Source organism: Pristiophorus japonicus, chromosome 10 (assembly GCF_044704955.1).
Source record: "Pristiophorus japonicus isolate sPriJap1 chromosome 10, sPriJap1.hap1, whole genome shotgun sequence".
NCBI classification, from domain to species: Eukaryota; Metazoa; Chordata; class Chondrichthyes; family Pristiophoridae; genus Pristiophorus; species Pristiophorus japonicus.
In genome coordinates, this window is record NC_091986.1 from 178024935 (window position 1) to 178043646 (window position 18712).

The 18712-nt window shown below is 45.8% G+C and overlaps 1 pseudogene; it reads left to right on the forward strand.

Annotated features, from left to right (window-relative positions):
- Positions 1–764: 764 nt before the first annotated feature.
- Positions 765–18712, forward strand: part of LOC139274647 (V-type proton ATPase catalytic subunit A-like) — a 61323-nt pseudogene continuing 43375 nt past the window's right edge.

Here is an 18712-nt window from a genome sequence, read left to right on the forward strand (position 1 = left end):
CCTTGAGGGACATCAGAAGTAACGATGCGGAGGCGGGAAGAGAAGCCGTTGCAGGTAATTCTCTGGCTATGATTAGATAGAGAAGCATGGAACCAGGCTCGCTTTTCTTGAGAGCACAGTTGTGAGCACTCTCTAGTTTGGGATCCTGGCTGGTCCAGGTACCGTTAGGAGGAGCCGTTGCGGGTGATCCTTTGCTCTTGGGCATTGCCGTGGTGGCGAGTGGGTTTGTGGGCTGCGCCTTTTCCACCCGAATGGTGGGTGACGGTAGCCGACTGCGAGCATAGGCGCAGTTTACTGTTTCTGGCCCGTGGCGGTTCATGCCATCGGGTGCCTGCAATGTTAGACCGATCTGGGGTAGGATATCGCTACCGGTGCCTCTGGTCTCCGGGGATCGTTTACTCTGCAGCTTGTCTACTTCTGTCAACTGTGGGGACATTGTGTGATACATCGTTGTGGTCCCGGGGACGCAGGCTACAGCACTGGGTAGCCCGCTGGACCTGTATACGACCATTAGGTGTTCGCCCGCTACATTGGCTGATTGCAATTTGCACCCGACATCGCTCAACAACATTTTGCTCATTACAGCTGGACTTTTACATTGGTTACCAATTTCAAGCAGTTCATTCAAAAATGGCGGGTTGCTGGCCTCCTTTAAAATGGCCTTACTACTTTTACCTGAATCGTCTTCCTTGTGTGGAACCATGTGTCGTTGCTCCATTAGCGCTGCACCTCGTGGTTTGGATGCCATCTTTTCCCTGTCCATGATGTCGACTGCCGCAATCTTCTTTCCCAGGGATTCTGCCGCTGAAGCTGGGAAGGCGTCTTCAGATCTAATCTTCCTCCCCAGGAGTCCTGCCACTGAAACTGGGAAGGTGTGTTCGGGTCGTCTCGGCCGGATCATCACTTCGCAGTTGTGATGAGCGGTCTGTGCCTCGGGGGCTGCGTGGATCTGCTCTCCGGTGTCTGGTCCAACTGAAGGTGGGGGCTTGCTCTGCCTCTGAGCATGGGGGACGTCGATCCCTGGAGGGTTGAAGTCTTCGCAGTTCCAATGAATCTTCCCCATCCATCTTCTTCCAAGTAGCATTGGTCCATCATCTGAAACAATCCACAATGGTAAATTGTGCACCGCACCATCATGGGATACACTTACATCCGCACTACCAACAACTGATATCAGTTCCTTTGTGTAGGTGCACAGCTTTGCCTGAACCAGCTTGGGTCATTCAGCTTGATTGTTCCATAGCCTCTCAAAGGCTTCCTAACTCATTACTGACTGACCCGCCTCCCGTGTCCACTTCCATGAAGACTGGAACGCCATTTATCTCGACTTCCATTATCACTGGAGGACAATCCGTGGTGCAGGTATATACTCCGTCCGGGAACTGAGCTGCCTCTCTAGCCATCTCCTCGTAATCCACACTGGATTTACAGCCATCTGCTGACTCCTCTTCCATGTGGTGAGTCACAGCTCTTTTGCACATTTGCTGGAGGTGGCCCTTTGTGCTGCAGCCTTTGCACACATAGTCTCTGAACCGACACTGATGAGCCCTGTGATTACCTCCGCAACGCCAGCATGGTGCTACTCAACTTACGTTTGCACCCCTCGGCGGACTCTAAGTTAAAGGACTCGGGGAGGACTCGGGGTGGGGGGGGGGGGGGGGTGGCTGTACAATCTGCCCTGGGCAGATTCACATTCAACAGTTCTGCCTGTGAAAGGCGCCATTCTATGTACAGTACATGGCGGGTTTGAGTCCTGAGAGTGAGTCATCATCTGCTTGGAGCTGCAGCTTGAGGTCATGAACGCCTGGCTGATGCTGATGGCCTTCTGCAGAGTGACGGTGGTTTCGGCAGACAGTAGCCTGTGAAGAAGGGCCTCATGATCGATGCCAATTACGAAGTCGTCCCGCAACGCATTGGTGAGGGATGCGCCGCATTCACACGGTCCTGCCAGCCTCCTGAGGTCGGCAGCGTACTTCGCGATTTCCTGGCCCTCGGGGCGACGGTGTGTATAAAATCGATGCCTGGTCTTGACGATGCTCTTCGGTTTGAGTTGGTCCTGAATTAGCACTTTCAACTCCTCGTATGACTTGGTCGTTGTTTTCTCTGGCGTGGTGACAAGGCCATAGACCGCGGACCCACAGCTCGTCAACAGGATAGCTCTGCGCTTATCTGCCAGCGTAGTCGGATCATCGCCTACCAGGTCATTTGCTACGAAATATTGGTCGAGCCGCTCCGCAAAGGCTTCTCAATCGTCACCATCTGAGAACTTTTCTAATGCACCAACGTTAGTCATTTTTGCATGAAAGTTCGTAATCTCGTCGCCAGTTATGTTATTAATACTCTTATGAATGACTCCACGAAGTCTAGTATTGTACTTGAGCTGTTGTGACCTTAGTCCCATTTATTGTAACTCCAGAGTGAGGCACAAGCCCGGTGGGCAGCCTTTTATACTGGGCCCTGCACACCTATGCAGGTGACCCTCAGGTCTCCCACCGCAGTGCCCTCTGGTGGCACACCTTATGTGACTATACAGTTCGTATACATGGTCTACATACATGATATGTTGCAAATATGTTTCACAAAGCTGGATGATGTATGCATCTCACTTGTACTTTGGTACAACAGTTACTTGCATTTAACATAGAAAAAACATCCCAATGTACTTCGCAAAGGTGAAAACAACAAGGAAGAAATATTGGGAATTGTGACCAAAAGGTGGGTTCTGAGGAGAGTCTTAAAGGAGGAGAGAGATGTGAAGAGGCAGAGAAACTTGGGTGGTAAATTCCAGAGCATAGGGCTGAGGTGACTGAAGGCAGCCCGGCCGAACCGGGAGCATAATTGTTGGCCTGACAGAAAAAAACATGGCGGCAGTGGCAGTAGGTTCTCCCCTTTAATGGGGAGCCACACTGCCATTTTACAAGGACTACAGCCTCACTGCACCGGCAAAAAAAGCAGCTTTTGGCACCGCGCGGCTGATTCAACATTTTTTTCGGCAAAATATTGCCATTGGGGGGGGGGGGGGGGAACATCGGCAGTGTGCGCTCTTATGACGTACTTGGGTTGGATCGGCAGCAACGGAGCAGTGGGAAGGAAGCAGGTCACCGCCCAGATACTGCAGGAACGGAATTTTTAAAATGGCAGCCATTACACGAAAAATCAGCGGCCATTGCATTCCGCAGCGTGGTCTGATGGCAACAGGCCTTAAGGGAAGGGGCAATTTCAGCCTCGATGTATTTTTACTAAATCGATAGCAGTAATCTTTACAGCTTCAAAAATCTAGTTAAAGTAGATCAAATGTCATTATGATTTATAGCAGTTTGGACTCATTTAATAACAATTCCAAAGTCTCATTATAGCAATGCTCAGTGTTTTCCCATCTTTGAGGAATTGGTATCCAGCTTAAAATTTTCATGCGTACCTTTGGTTGTGAAACTTTTGCTCTTCGACTTTCTAAAGCAAGATTTTAATGTTAATTTGGGACTTTGTTTAAAATTTGTGCATTAGTGTTGAAAGATGTAAGAAGGAAATTGTAGTATTGTGGAGTAGGAGGGCGATAATTAAAGAATGAGTGTAAGGTACACACAAGGTAGTGTACATTGTTCTGTAGTGGTGCGGCAGGTGTACTGTTAGTTCAAGAGTTATTCTGGTCCTCCGATCACCCGCTGTCCTCTTACCTGTTCTGGGCCCCGACCCCGCTGCTGGGCTCCACCTCGCACCAAAAGTCACCAACCAATCCGCTACCTGGGATGCCGTGACGTCCGGTTTTTCGCTCGCTTTGCCTTCGTTGCACTCTCGAGCTGGCTCACGCTGCTCCCTACGGTGGCTAGCTCCTGTTCCTGCTCCGCTCCTGCTCCACTGCTGTTTCCCCTCCAGTCAGCTCCTGCCGACACCGCAAAGACAAAGGTCCTCTATCGACCTGCCCCCGCCACACAGCACTGCCCCCTGGTTATCAAAATCCACGATGAGGCCTTGGAAAATGTGGACCATTTTCCATACCCTTGGGAGCTTACTGTCAACAAGGGCAGATATCAATGACGAGGTCCAACACCGCCTTCAGTGTGCCACTGCAGCCTTGGGTCGCCTGAGGAAGAGAGTGTTTGAAGACCAGGACCTCAAACCCGGCACCAAGCTCATGGTCTTAAGTGCAGTGATGATACCCGCCCTCCTATATGGCTCAGAGATATGGACTATGTACAGCAGACACACCAAAACAGGTACCACCAGCGCTGCCTCCTCAAGATCCTGCAAATCCATTGGCAGGATAGACGCACCAACGTCAATGTCCTCGCTCAGGCCAATATCCCCAGCATTGAGCATGGTCAGTGCTTTAATCAGCTCCGCTGGATTGGCCACATCGCCCGCATGCCTGACACGAGACTCCCAAAACAAGCGCTCTACTCGGAGCTCCAACACGGCAAGGTTTCCTCTGCCCACCTGGATTCCCAGGTGGGCAGAGGAAACGCTTCAACGACACCCTCAAAGCCTCCTTGAAAAAATGTAACATACCCACCAACACCTGGAAATCCCTGGCCCAAGACCACCCAAAGTGGCGGAAAAGCATCAGAGAAGGCGCTGAACACCTCGAGTATCTTCGCTGAGAGCAAGCTGAAGCCAAGTGTCAACAGCGGAAGGAGCACGCGGCAACCCAGGCACCCCACCCACCCGTTGCTTCAACCACTGTCTGCCCCACCTGTGACAGAGACTGTAGGTCCTGCATCGGACTCTTCAGCGACCTGAGAACTCATTTCTAGTGTGGAAGCAAGTCATCCCTGACTCTGAGGGACTGCCTATGATGATGATCTGGTAAATTTCATGAAAGTCAGACTTTTTTTCAAGACAAATTTTCAAGCAGAGTACTGTGTACACTGATCAGGGTGGAGAATAAAATCGTTTGTATGTGGATTCCCCTGCACTATAATATTGGGGTTTTAATAGCATTGAGCCCAGCCAAGTCCAAAAAATAATCACTAAATATGAACCAGGTTTTATTTTTATTCATTCACAGGATGTGGGCATTGCTGGCAGGGCAGCATTTATTGTCCATCCCTAATTGCCCTTGATAAGATGGTAGTGAGCTGCCTTCATGAACTGCTGCAGTCCGTGTAGTGAAAGTGCTCCCACTATACTGTTAGGGAGGGAGTTCCTGGATTTTGACCCAGCGATGAAGGAATGGACGATATATTATAAAGTCAGGATAGTGTGTGACTTGGAGGGAAGCTTGGAGGTGATGGTGTTCCCATGTACCTGTTACCCTTGTCCTTCTAGGTGGTAGAGGTCTCGGGTGTGGGAGGTGCTGCCGAAGAAGCCGTGGTGAATTGCTGCAGTGCACCTTGTAGATGGTACACACTGCGACCACTGGTGGGATTGGGTGACTAAAGTGATGGATGGGGTGTCAATCAATCAAGGTTGTCTTGGTAAGTGAATAAAACATTTTAAAGTTCCATATTTTTGCATGGCAGCAGCCCTTTTTGGAAGTGGCAGTGATCGATTGTGACTCTAGATTATTATTTTTTTTCCCTCTTTCCCCCAAAAGGATGTGGTTGTGGAGCTTGAATTTGAAGGCATCAAGGAGCAGTTCACCATGGTTCAGATTTGGCCTGTTGGTCAGGTGAGGCCAGTCACTGAGAAGCTCCTGGCCAGTCACCCTCTGCTGACTGGACAGCGTGTGTTGGGCGCACTCTTCCCGTGAGTTTATCTTCAATCAAATGCACTTGGTTTGAAATGTTGGAAAGTCCAATCCCGGACTTCAGACAGATGGCATAAAATGCAGTGATTTTGTAAATTGCTGCCAGGCATCACATGATGCTGAGATCAGGCTTGTATGAGAAACAAACTGCTCCTGGCTCCTTTTTTAAAGAGCTCCTTTTTAAAGAGTTTGTCTCTTGTATAATTGATGCCAAGATAGCTCCCAGGCCACAGAGGCTGCAATTCCACTAGAGGGTGGCAAAAACAGTCTCTGTTTTTGTACTGGCCACCGAAGGTCAGGTCTTGAAGTCTTTGAAATTTCCTGATTGTCTAGCCCAGAGCCAGATGGATTGTAGCACTCATAGGAAATGCTGTGCGCCCTGATATAAGGAATCGGTGCAGGCGACGACTGGCGTAGAATAACTATTCGACTGATGTTTGAAATTAGGCTACCCACTTCCACACTCATTCTATCTTTCTCTCTCTCTCTCTCTCTCTCTCTCTCTCCCCTCCTCGCCCCCTCCGCTCCTTTCTCCTCTTGTAGAATGACCTTCACTCATGACGGGCACTGTCCCATCAGGCCTTGCAGGCAGTTAAAATGAGGATCCCATATGGGAATAGTGGTGGTCACATGGGAGCCATGTATCGTATTACAAGCCATTTTAAGGGGTAATCTTTGTTTTTAAAGTTTCTCCCTCTTCCTCCCCCACCCTCTGAATTATAGCCTGGTGGTGGTCTAATGCAGCAGCAGTGTGTGGAGAGAGTTTCTTGGAAGAGCTAAGGGACCCTAAACAACACGTTACACTGTCTCATCAACTTTCATATACTGACGTCTAAAAGTCCTGAATGCTTGTACTTGACCTTCAGACCAATAAGTATTTGGTGGTTGGAATGCTATTTCTGCCTACATTGACTGTAGAGTTGGTTCATAGTGGATTCACCTGCTTTTCTTTGTCCTTTTCTTGTGTTTAAGGTGCATGCAAGGTGGAACCATGGCCATCCCAGGTGCCTTTGGTTGTGGAAAGACCGTGATTTCACAGTCGCTCTCAAAGTACTCCAATAGTGATGTGATCATCTACATTGGATGTGGGGAGCGAGCAATGAGATGTCTGAAGTACTGAGAGATTTCCAAGAGGTTAGTTTAAAGTTGTCCTTTTTTTAAAAAAAACATTTCAAAATTGGTAGCAAAGGATTGCAAGCTATGTTTGTAAATACTTTTTAAGAAAATGTGATGGAATATTGTGAGAATTCAGCATTACTACTACACTCCAGAGACTTGAGCACAACAAAATCTAGGCTGACACTCCAGTGCAGTGCTGCACTGCCGGAGGTGCCATCTTTCAGATGAAACGTTAAACCGAGGCCCCATCTGCCCTCTTAGGTGGACACAAGAAATCCCATGACACTATTTTGAAGAAGAGCAGGGTAGTTATCCCTGGTGTATTGGCTAATATTTATCCCTCAATCAACATCAGTAAAAATGGATTATCTGGTCATTAGCACATTGCTTTTTGTGGGAGCTTGCTGCGTGCAAATTGGTGCTGCATTTCCTACATTACAAGAGTGACTACACTTCAAAGGTACTTCATTGGCTGTAATGTGCTTTGGGAGGTCCTGTGGTTGTGAAAGGCGCTATATAAATGCAAGTCATGTCTTTTTTTTTGTAAACTCCTCAGCAAGTTGAGCAAAAGTTAGAGTAGATGAAAGTAGCCTTTGATCCACTGAGAGAGACCAATCCCCCAGGAATGCCTCTCCCCATCTGCTTTTCCCAATCACTCTAGCGCAGAGGTTGAAAAAGGATACACGAGAGTCTGTTTTAAATCCTTCACCTAATGTGACAAGAAGTGACTAACTCGGAAGATGCCTGTCTGTGTTTGGTCTCTCAGCTTTTGTAATCTCCCGTCAAAGTTGTGACATATGGATTATTGAGTTTTGCTCTACTGTGTTCCATTTAGCTCGCATTATTCCACCCTTTCCTGTTGGGGAAATATGACGGGAGCTAAATTAGTGATAAGGTACAGGCTTTACTGATTCGCTATTTAACCAAAAAGCGATAGTACAGCTCCATATCAGCATTGCCTAAAGTCTGCAGATGTGGAACGATCGGGCTGAATCCCTCTTCTCTCTTTACACTTATTGTTTAGATCTATCCCGGTGCTAATGTGCCTTATTTCTCTTTCCCCTTGTAGCTGACGATGGAGGTTGATGGGAAAGTAGAAAGCATTATGTAGAGAACGTATTTGGTGGCGAATATCTCCAACATGCCTGTTGCTGCCGGGGAAGCCTCCATCTACACCGGTCTAATATAATTTGTTTTACATTTTAATTTGCTTGCCTCGGAACAGAAATGTGAATTGGTTGTGTTGACTTTTACTGATAGAGGAGCATTATTGAGTATATATCATGTTGGGTTGTAGCTCTTGCCCAAAGATAATCTTGCACTCACTTGTCAGGGTGGCAAGCAGATGGTAGAAAGATACCTCCCCAGTTCTCCGATGGATAACTTAATGCTTACATTTGATTGCTGTTAAAGACACGCTTGTAAAGTAAACTCCTGATCACCCAACTTCCCTTCTTGACCGTCATTTTATTTTAAATGGTTTCCACTCCTTAGGCACTCTTTTTCCCTATTTTTCAAAACCTCTGTGATCACCCCTTCCTTTAAAAATCAACCCTCGATGCTTTTGTTGTTGCTATTTACTGTACTATCTCCAACATCACTTGCCTTTTCCATGATGTTCATGTGCTGTCGCTTTCCCACATCCGTACCAATTTCTCCCATAGCTCCATGTTTGGATTCCTTCAATCGGGTTTCCACCCTTCTCGCATCACTAAAATGGCCCTAACCAAAGTAATAAACAACTTCCTCTGTCGCGCATTGCCCCTCCTCCTCGTCCTTGACCGCTCTGCAGCCTCCGACAGTTCATCACATGATCCTCCTGCAACCTCTGTGCTCCAAAATATATTGTGCTCCAGCTTCTTGGGACGGTCTTTGCTTGGCTCCATTCTTGGCCTCTAATCGTAGCCAAAGGCTTTTCTTTTCACACCTGCACAGTCACCTCAGAGTAGCCAAAGATCCATCCATGGACCCCTCCATATCCTCACCCACATACTGCACTTGGGTGACATCATCTAAAGCATTGGGCTGGTGACATACCCAGTTCTTGTCTTTCCACCACTTTGCTTGACCCCTGCGGAAATGCATAGCTGGTGATCTGCTCATTGTGCACTCGATTATCATAACTTAATGAAACGATGCAGGCTTCTAAATGGTTATAGCAGAAAATGGCTCAACTTTAACTGTTTCCTCCCATATCGCTCCTTTTTTTAAGACATTATCCTTTCTGAGTACTTCTGGGATATGGGTTACCACATCAGCATGATAGCAGACTCCACTTCCCACTGGGCCGAGGCCTTGAGAGAAATCGCCGGATGTCTGGCAGAAATGCCCGCTGGTAGGTTTTCTGTGCACAGCATTGCTACTGAATTAAGTCAAAATATTCTGCATTTTAAAAACAAGAGTTACAGTGATCATGACAAATTCAAGCCCTACCTTCTTGGGTTCATTGCCATCAGTCACTCCTGTAACTGATCTAAATGCCCTCTGTTTATAGTGGTTGATTTGCACTATATCGACCAGTGTGATAGCAGGTACGGAGTATGTAACAATGAAACGTCCTCGCATTCTGGGCCGGAACTCTCCAATCTCTCCGAAGGCAAACCGCATTGACCTGAGATGAGACAAGGCTTGGTTGCGAACTGTTAATACTATACTACCATAGTAAGATGTATATAAGGTGCCAACTGTAAAGATTGGAGAAGCCTTCGTGTGAAAGACACAAGACCCTTTGTGATTGTTACACCCTGGATTACGCTACCCTACGATTAGTTATTGGGCAGTTTGGGCACACTTCTGAAGACAAGACATTTGAACTGCTTACTGGAGTGATCGGTATCTCTTATCTGAGAGGATATCTAAGGCAGATCCAAAACTTGTAGCTCTCGTATTCCATTTTCCACAAAAAGCACTTGGAGCTAATTTTACTTGGATGTGTATTTTCAGTAGACTGAGATTATCCAAATACTTAATGCGACTCATTGTTGGGACAACGATTGGAACTAACTTTATCTGTCTTTCTAGACAGCGGTTATCCTGCTTACCTGGGCACCTGTTTGGCCTCATTTTATGAGTGTGCAGGTCAGGTCAAATGCCTGGGAAACCCTGAGTGTAAAGGTAGTGTCAGCATTGTCGGAGCATAAGTATTTAATCAGGAACTTGAAGCATCAGCCACGTGTGCATGGGGATTTAGAAACATAGAAAATAGCTGCAGGAGTAGGACATTCGACCCTTCGAGCCTGCACCACCATTCAATATGATCATGGCTGATCATGCACTTCAGTACCCCATTCCTGCTTTCTCTCCATACCCCTTGATCCCTTTAGCCGTAAGGGCCACACCTAACTTCCTTTTGAATATATCTAACGAACTGGCCTCAACAACTTTCTGTGGTAGAGAATTCCACATGCTCATAACTCTCTGAGTGAAGAAGTTTCTCCTCATCTTGGTCTTAAATGGCTTACCCCTTATCTTTAGATTGTGACCCCTGGTTCTGGACTTCCCCAATGTGATATATTCACAGAGCACAAGCACACACAGCTTCCTAAATGGCAGGAACTCCAGAAAGTGCCCAGTTCTGTTTAATGATTAACTCTGCAATTGCAGTACACAATATGTCCACACCCACAGTGTGGAGCTACAACTATTACAAGCTTACAGACATTACACTTCTCCCTCCTTAATGAAGAAGCCATCATAACAACCATCATACATAACTTTCATGTTTATACATAACACAGGATATATACTTATTTTTCTTCCATATTTACAAATTTAACTTCACCACTTGTTTTCTGTTTTGAAGAGGATACCTTCGCTCTTGAACAGAACATGGTGTCGAATCTAACCTCATTCGAGGCTCATCCTGAGGAACGTTTTCCTCCATGGAATTTCCTTGATTTTCATTTGAACTCACTCTAACTTCAGGCTCTTTGTTTTCCTGACTCAGACTCAGACTTTCATTCTGATTCTCTCCTGGATTTGTTTCCAGTACATTGAATTTAGGATTTGCTACTGGTATATCAAAACGATGAGTCAGAAATAATTGAATCATTCCCACCTTCAACTCCTTCCATGTCTGTAGGTAAAATATGATCAATGTGAACAAACCTAACCTGTCCGTTATCAAACATCTTTATCAAATATGTGCGAGGACCACATATCTTCACCACTCTTCCTGGTAACCACTTTAACCATTTATGGTGATGGTTCTTCACTCTCACCTTCTGGTTTAATTTCACACTTCTCTCTTTTACTCTACCTTTATCATGATTCTCTTTCTGTCTTAATTGTGTCTCTTCTACGGACTGTGCCAAATTTGGCTTTAACAACGAGAATCTGGTTCGTGGCTGTCGTTCGAGAAACAACTCTGCTGGTGTTCTACCAGTAGTTGGATGAGGAGTATTTCGATATGTAATCAAAAAATTAGCCAATTTGTGATCCAATGACGACTGTCGTTTCCTTGGATTTGGATCTAACATTTGTTTTATGAGGGCACGTTTTACAATTTGTACAGTGCGCTCTGCTGCACCATTCGAAGCAGGATGGTATGGTGGAACCTTGGTATGTTTCACACCATTTTTGCTCGTGAATTGTGCAAATTCTTCTGAACGAAATTGTGGTCCATTATCCAAAACAATTTCTTCAGGGAGGCCAAATGCAGAAACGAATTTTCGCAAAATGTCCAATGTTTTACTTGTTATTTTTCACATTGGAAACACCTCAACCCACTTCGAATGGCTATCAATCACAATGAACAATTGTTGTCCTTCTAACTCAGCAAAATCAATATGTAGCCTTTGCCACACCCTGGGAGGCCATTTCACTGGCTGTAATGGTACTGGTGGTGGTTGCTTGCTTATCGATTGACATGTCGTACACTGCCTCACGATGTACACTATATCTTTATCAAGACCTGGCCACCATAAATAGGTGATAAACAGGTGCTGGTCATGGAGGTCTCCTAATAATTTGGACCTGAATTTATTTGGTATAACCACTCTTGCACCCCACATGATACAATCTTTATCGACTGATAATTCATTCCTTCGAATGAAGAATGGATTAATATCTTTGTCTGTTACCTGGTTTGGCCATCCATTTGCAATATACTCATGCACCTTCGACATCACTGGGTCACGTTTGGTTGCTCTACCAACCTCTTCAGCTGTGACTGGCAGTTCATCAATGTATGAAAAATAAAACACTTCTTCCCTATCGGGTGTAACTTGTGATGGGGAAGGCAATCTAGACATTGCATCAGCATTACTGTGATCAGCTGATCGTCTGTATTCAATATCATATCTATATGCTGACAAAATCAAAGCCCATCTCTGCATTCAGGCTGCAGCTAATGTTGGAACTGGGGACTTTGGATGGAGGATTGCTGTTAGGGGCTTATAGAAACATAGAAACATAGAAAATAGGTGCAGGAGCAGGCCATTCAGCCCTTCTAGCCTGCACCGCCATTCAATGAGTTCATGGCTGAACATGAAACTTCAGTACCCCCTTCCTGCTTTCTCGCCATACCCCTTGATCCCCCGAGTAGTAAGGACTTCATCTAACTCCCTTTTGAATATATTTAGTGAATTGGCCTCAACTACTTTCTGTGGTAGAGAATTCCACAGGTTCACCACTCTCTGGGTGAAGAAGTTTCTCCTCATCTCGGTCCTAAATGGCTTACCCCTTATCCTTAGACTGTGACCCCTGGTTCTGGACTTCCCCAACATTGGGAACATTCTTCCTGCATCCAACCTGTCCAAACCCGTCAGAATTTTAAACGTTTCTATGAGGTCCCCTCTCACTCTTCTGAACTCCAGTGAATACAAGTCCAGTTGATCCAGTCTTTCTTGATAGGTCAGTCCCACCATCCCGGGAATCAGTCTGGTGAATCTTCGCTGCACTCCCTCAATAGCAAGAACGTCCTTCCTCAAGTTAGGAGACCAAAACTGTACACGATACTCCAGGTGTGGCCTCACCAAGGCCCGAAACAACTGTAGCAACACCTCCCTGCCCCTGTACTCAAATCCCCTCGCTATGAAGGCCAACATGCCATTTGCTTTCTTAACCGCCTGCTGTACCTGCATGCCAACCTTCAATGACTGATGTACCATGACACCCAGGTCTCGCTGCACCTTCCCCCTTCCTAATCTGTCACCATTCAGATAATAGTCTGTCTCTCTGTTTTTACCACCGAAGTGGATAACCTCACATTTATCCACATTATACTTCATCTGCCACGCATTTGCCCACTCACCTAACCTATCCAAGTCACTCTGCAGCCTCATAGCATCCTCCTCGCAGCTCACACTGCCACCCAACTTAGTGTCATCCGCAAATTTGGAGATACTACATTTAATCCCCTCGTCTAAATCATTAATGTACAATGTAAACAGCTGGGGCCCCAGCACAGAACCTTGCGGTACCCCACTAGTCACTGCCTGCCATTCTGAAAAGTACCCATTTACTCCTACTCTTTGCTTCCTGTCTGCCAACCAGTTCTCAATCCACGTCAGCACACTACCCCCAATCCCATGTGCTTTAACTTTGCACATTAATCTCCTGTGTGGGACCTTGTCGAAAGCCTTCTGAAAGTCCAAATATACCACATCAACTGGATCTCCTTTGTCCATTTTACTGGAAACATCCTCAAAAAATTCCAGAAGATTTGTCAAGCATGATCTCCCTTTCACAAATCCATGCTGACTTGGACCTATCATGTCACCATTTTCCAACTGCGCTGCTATGACATCCTTAATAATTGATTCCATCATTTTACCCACTACTGAGGTCAGGCTGACCGGTCTATAATTCCCTGCTTTCTCTCTCCCTCCTTTTTTAAAAAGTGGGGTTACATTGGCTACCCTCCACTCGATAGGAACTGATCCAGAGTCAATGGAATGTTGGAAAATGACTGTCAATGCATCTGCTATTTCCAAGGCCACCTCCTTAAGTACTCTGGGATGCAGTCCATTAGGCCCTGGAGATTTATCGGCCTTCAATCCCATTAATTTCCCCAACACAATTTCCCGACTAATAAAGATTTCCCTCAGTTCCTCCTCCTTACTAGACCCTCTGACCCCTTTTATATCCGGAAGGTTGTTTGTGTCCTCCTTAGTGAATACTGAACCAAAGTACTTGTTCAATTGGTCTGCCATTTCTTTGTTCCCCGTTATGACTTCCCCTGATTCTGACTGCAGAGGACCTACGTTTGTCTTTACTAACCTTTTTCTCTTTACATACCTATAGAAACTTTTGCAATCCGCCTTAATGTTCCCTGCAAGCTTCTTCTCGTACTCCATTTTCCCTGCCCTAATCAAACCCTTTGTCCTCCTCTGCTGAGTTCTAAATTTCTCCCAGTCCCCAGGTTCGCTGCTATTTCTGGCCAATTTGTATGCCACTTCCTTGGCTTTAATACTATCCCTGATTTCCCTAGATAGCCACGGTTGAGCCACCTTCCCTTTTTTATTTTTACGCCAGACAGGAATGTACAATTGTTGTAATTCATCCATGCGGTCTCTAAATGTCTGCCATTGCCCATCCACAGTCAACCCCTTAAGTATCATTCGCCAATCTATCTTAGCCAATTCACGCCTCATACCTTCAAAGTTACCCTTCTTTAAGTTCTGGACCATGGTCTCTGAATTAATTGTTTCATTCTCCATCCTAATGCAGAATTCCACCATATTATGGTCACTCTTCCCCAAGGGGCCTCGCACAATGAGATTGTTAATTAATCCTCTCTCATTACACAACACCCAGTCTAAGATGGCCTCCCCTCTAGTTGGTTCCTCGACATATTGGTCGACATAACGATGGTAAACTTACGACCATTACAAGTATTTGTGAAACTTCTTGACCCCAAAAATTCATGCCAAAGCTTCCCTTTCAATTTGTGCATAATTACTCTCACTGACGCTGAGAGTGCGTGAAGCAAAAGCAATTGGTCTCTCCTCCCCACTACTTAATACATGAGAGATTACTGCCCCAACTCCATACGGAGAGGTATCACATGCTAGCTTAATCTCCTTAGATATGTCATAGTGAACTAACATGGTGCTCTCTACCAATTTGCTTTTACATTCCTTGAATGCTGTATCGCATTCTTTTGACCACTTCCAATGGGCCTGTTTTTTCAAAAGTTCATTCAGTGGCTGTAATACTGTAACCAAATTTGGTAGGAACTTCCCATAATAGTTCAAAAGACCCAAGAATGAACGAAGTTCAGTGACATTCCTGAGAGTGGGTGCATTTCTAATTGCATCCAATTTTTCCATGGTTGGATGTAAACCATCTTTGTCTACTCTGTACCCTAAGTACTCCACTGAGTTTTTAAATAACTCACACTTACGAGCAGACAATCGTACTCTGTGCTTCTCTAGCCATTTGAGGACTTCATTCAAAATGTTATTATGAATTTGCCTATTTGGTGCTGAAATTAGTATGTCATCCAAATAACATACTACCCCTTCAGTACCCTGCAAAATCTGGTTCATCACCCCTTGGAATATGGCAGGGGGGAAGACACTCCAAACAGTAGCCTATTAGATTGATATAGGCCTAGATGAGTATTTATAGTTAAACATGACTTGGACTCCTCATCTAGCTCCAGTTGTAAGTAGGTATTTGTAAGATCCAGTTTTGAGAAGATCTGACCACCTGTCAGTGTTGTGAACAAATCTTCTATATTAGGCAATGTAATGGGGACATTACCCTCTAGAACCTGGTTTACGGTTACTTTATAATCACCACACAATCTTACCTTACCATCGGACTTAGGTACAACAACAATGGGTGTAGCCCAATTACATCGATCTATCTTACAAATAATGTTCTCAGTCTCTAGTCTTTTGAGTTCTTGCTCAACTTTCTCCTTGAGTGCATATGGTATGGAACGTGGCTTGTAGTAAACCGATCTAGCGTCCTTCTGTACCCTGACACTCGCCTTGAAGCCTTGGATCGGACTGCCCGTTTCGCAGAACACCTTCGGATACTTCTTGATAACCTCATCCGTTGATGAAAATCTCGCTTCCACACAGAAAATCTTACTCTAATCCAGCTTCAGTGAGCTCAACCAATTTCTTCCTAGTAAGGCAGACTTGTCTCCTTTCACTACTATTAGAGGCAAGTTCTGAAATTGATCTTTATATTTCACCGGTACGGTGATATGACCTATCACAGGAATTTTCTCTCCCGAGTAGCCTCGCAGCTCTATCTTGTATTTCTCCAGTTGACAATCACGCAAATTGTCGCGGTACAGTGACTCCGGTACTACAGTCACGGATGCACCCGTGTCTATTTCCATTGGTATCTTGAATCCAGCAACATCTGTGTGGATTTTGATGCTTCCCGAATCACTGTCCGTTAACCTCGTGCTCCTGATGACGTGTAACTCTAACATCTCCTCGTCCTGTTGTTCTTCCATGCTATGTAGTCTCTTGGGATTTCTACTCATAGCTTTGAACGCTGGACTCATAGCTTTAAAAGCTGGTTTACCCTTCAGTCGGCATGCCTTCACAAGATTCCCAGTCTTCCTGCAGAAGAAACATTTCACATATGGACAACTTTGAGCAATGTGTTGTCCCAGGCACCTATAGCACGACTTCGTCGCTCTGTTAGAATTTCCAGTTTCTGAGACTTTCGGCCATTCCCGTCTTTTACTTTGAACCTGCAGGTGATTTATCTCGGTTGACTGACGACCGTAATCATTATTTAATTTCGGGAATATTGTTCGGCCATGCCCATCGACCTCGCTGTCTGCCGAATCCCGAAACGATAGCTATCGGCAATTTCTAATGGTTTGGGGTTATAGTGCTGCTCCAGCTTCGTTAAAATCTCTTTAAGCGTTGTGTCCTTTGGCTCGTCAGGCACAAGCAGATTTACAAGGGTTTCGTATAATGCCGGACCCGCCAACGATAAGAAGATCGCTTTCTTACGTTCCAACACAGCCCGGTTCTGGACTGCATTGTCTGGAACTTCGATTATGTTATTTGCAATGAAATACATTTCTAGCCGATCCACATACGCTTTAAAACATTCCCGGTCGTGTCTATATTCCCCCAAATGTCCAAATACCTCTGCCATTTTAATCTCTCGCTGTTCACACCGTGTGCTGTATTTTACCTCTGATTTTGTAGCTTTTTTCCAAAGACAGAAACTTCCAAAGTCTCTCTGACGGCTGGCTGAATCCTTCACCATCAAAAATTAAGCTTTAAATCATCCGAAAAATCCCATCTCAGTCGCCAACTGTGATATATTCACAGAGCACACACACACACAGCTTCCTAAATGGCAGGCTGCTGTCTCGGAAGACTCCGGAAAGTGTCTAGTTCTGTTTAATGATTAACTCTGCAATTGCAGTACCCAATACGTCCACACCCACAGTTTGGAGCTACAAACATTACAAGCTTACAGACATTACACCCAACATCGGGAAAATTGTTCCTGCATCTAACCTGTCCAATCCCGTCAGAATGTTATATGTTTCTATGCGATCCCTCTCATGCCCCAAAGGACCCGCTTCTGGTCCATCCGCCTCATATATTAGTCTGGTAGCAGACTTCCTGCACATTCGAGTGAAGTGGCCACTGAGATTGCAGTTCCTGCAGACAAACTGTTGAAATCTGCAAGATCGAGCTGAGTGTTTTCCCCCACACCTCCAGCATGAGTTAAAGTTTCCATTGTTGGGAACAAAGGGACTATGGCCAGGCATTCCGCGCTGACTGTCCCTTTGACTGCTCTTAAGTACCCTATTAGTGGATGTCAATGGCCCCAACCCGGGCCGCATTGTCCACTGTGATGGCGTGAATGTCCATTCAGCCTGCCATTGCCTCTGTTGAAGTCCTACTCTGGGGCCCATTGCTGCCTGGGGCGTGTCGGACTGCCCCTGCCTACCTGCGGGGCTCTGAGTAGCATTGATGATGTTGACTCCCTGATCCATTAGAGGCAGAATTGCGCGCGTAGATTATTTTCGTCTCTTCCTCCCCCGCCATGAAAGTTTGAGCCATCAACGCCGCCACTTCCAAAGTCAAATCCTTGATCTCAATTAATTTGATGAAAATTCCCGCATGACCGATGCACTCGATAAAGAAGTCCCTTAACATCTCCCCCCTGCAGGCGTCTGTGAACTTAGAGGCTGGCCAAACGCCGGAGGTCCGCTACGAAGTCCGGTATGCTCTGTTCTTCACGACGTCGGTGGGTGTAGAATCTGTGTCGGGCCATATGTATGCTACTCGCTGGTTTGAGTTGCTCCCCGATCAATTTGCTAAGTTCTTCAAAGGTTTTGTCTGCCGGCTTTTCGGCTGCTAGTAAGTCCTTCATGAGCGCGTAAGTCTTTGGTCCGCAGCTGGTCAGCTGCTTGTCGGCCGCTGCATCCCCTAGCCATTCTTTCGTAACGAAGCTTTGCTGAAGCCTCTCGACATAATCGTCCCAGTCTTCCCCAACACAGTGCCGTTCCTCTGTGCTACCGGTGGCCATTCTCGTGGGCCGTGAATTCCCGTTTCTCGTCGCCAATGTAAAGTCCTTACTCTAAAACCACATGAGGCACATTCTGGGGACAAGGTCACTCAGTGACCTTAACTCTTTATTCACAGGACTCCAAAGACAATGACCCTGCGAGGGACCTCCCTTTTTATACCTGTGTCATCAGGTAAGGAGTGTCTCCCACAAGTTCAGCCCTTGTGGTCAAGGTGTGCATCTAGGTTGAGAGTATACAGTAATACAGTGGTGTTACATTGTGTTTACATACATGACAATGGCATGTGGCACTGCTTCAAATTTACGACACAGTATTAGATACTGTATTGGTGTCCAATCTATAGACCGTGTCATACTGAAAGGTAGGTGATAATTAGAGTGAGAGAGACTTTATTCCAGCATACCACTCCAGATCTTCTAAAGCTTGCTGATTGT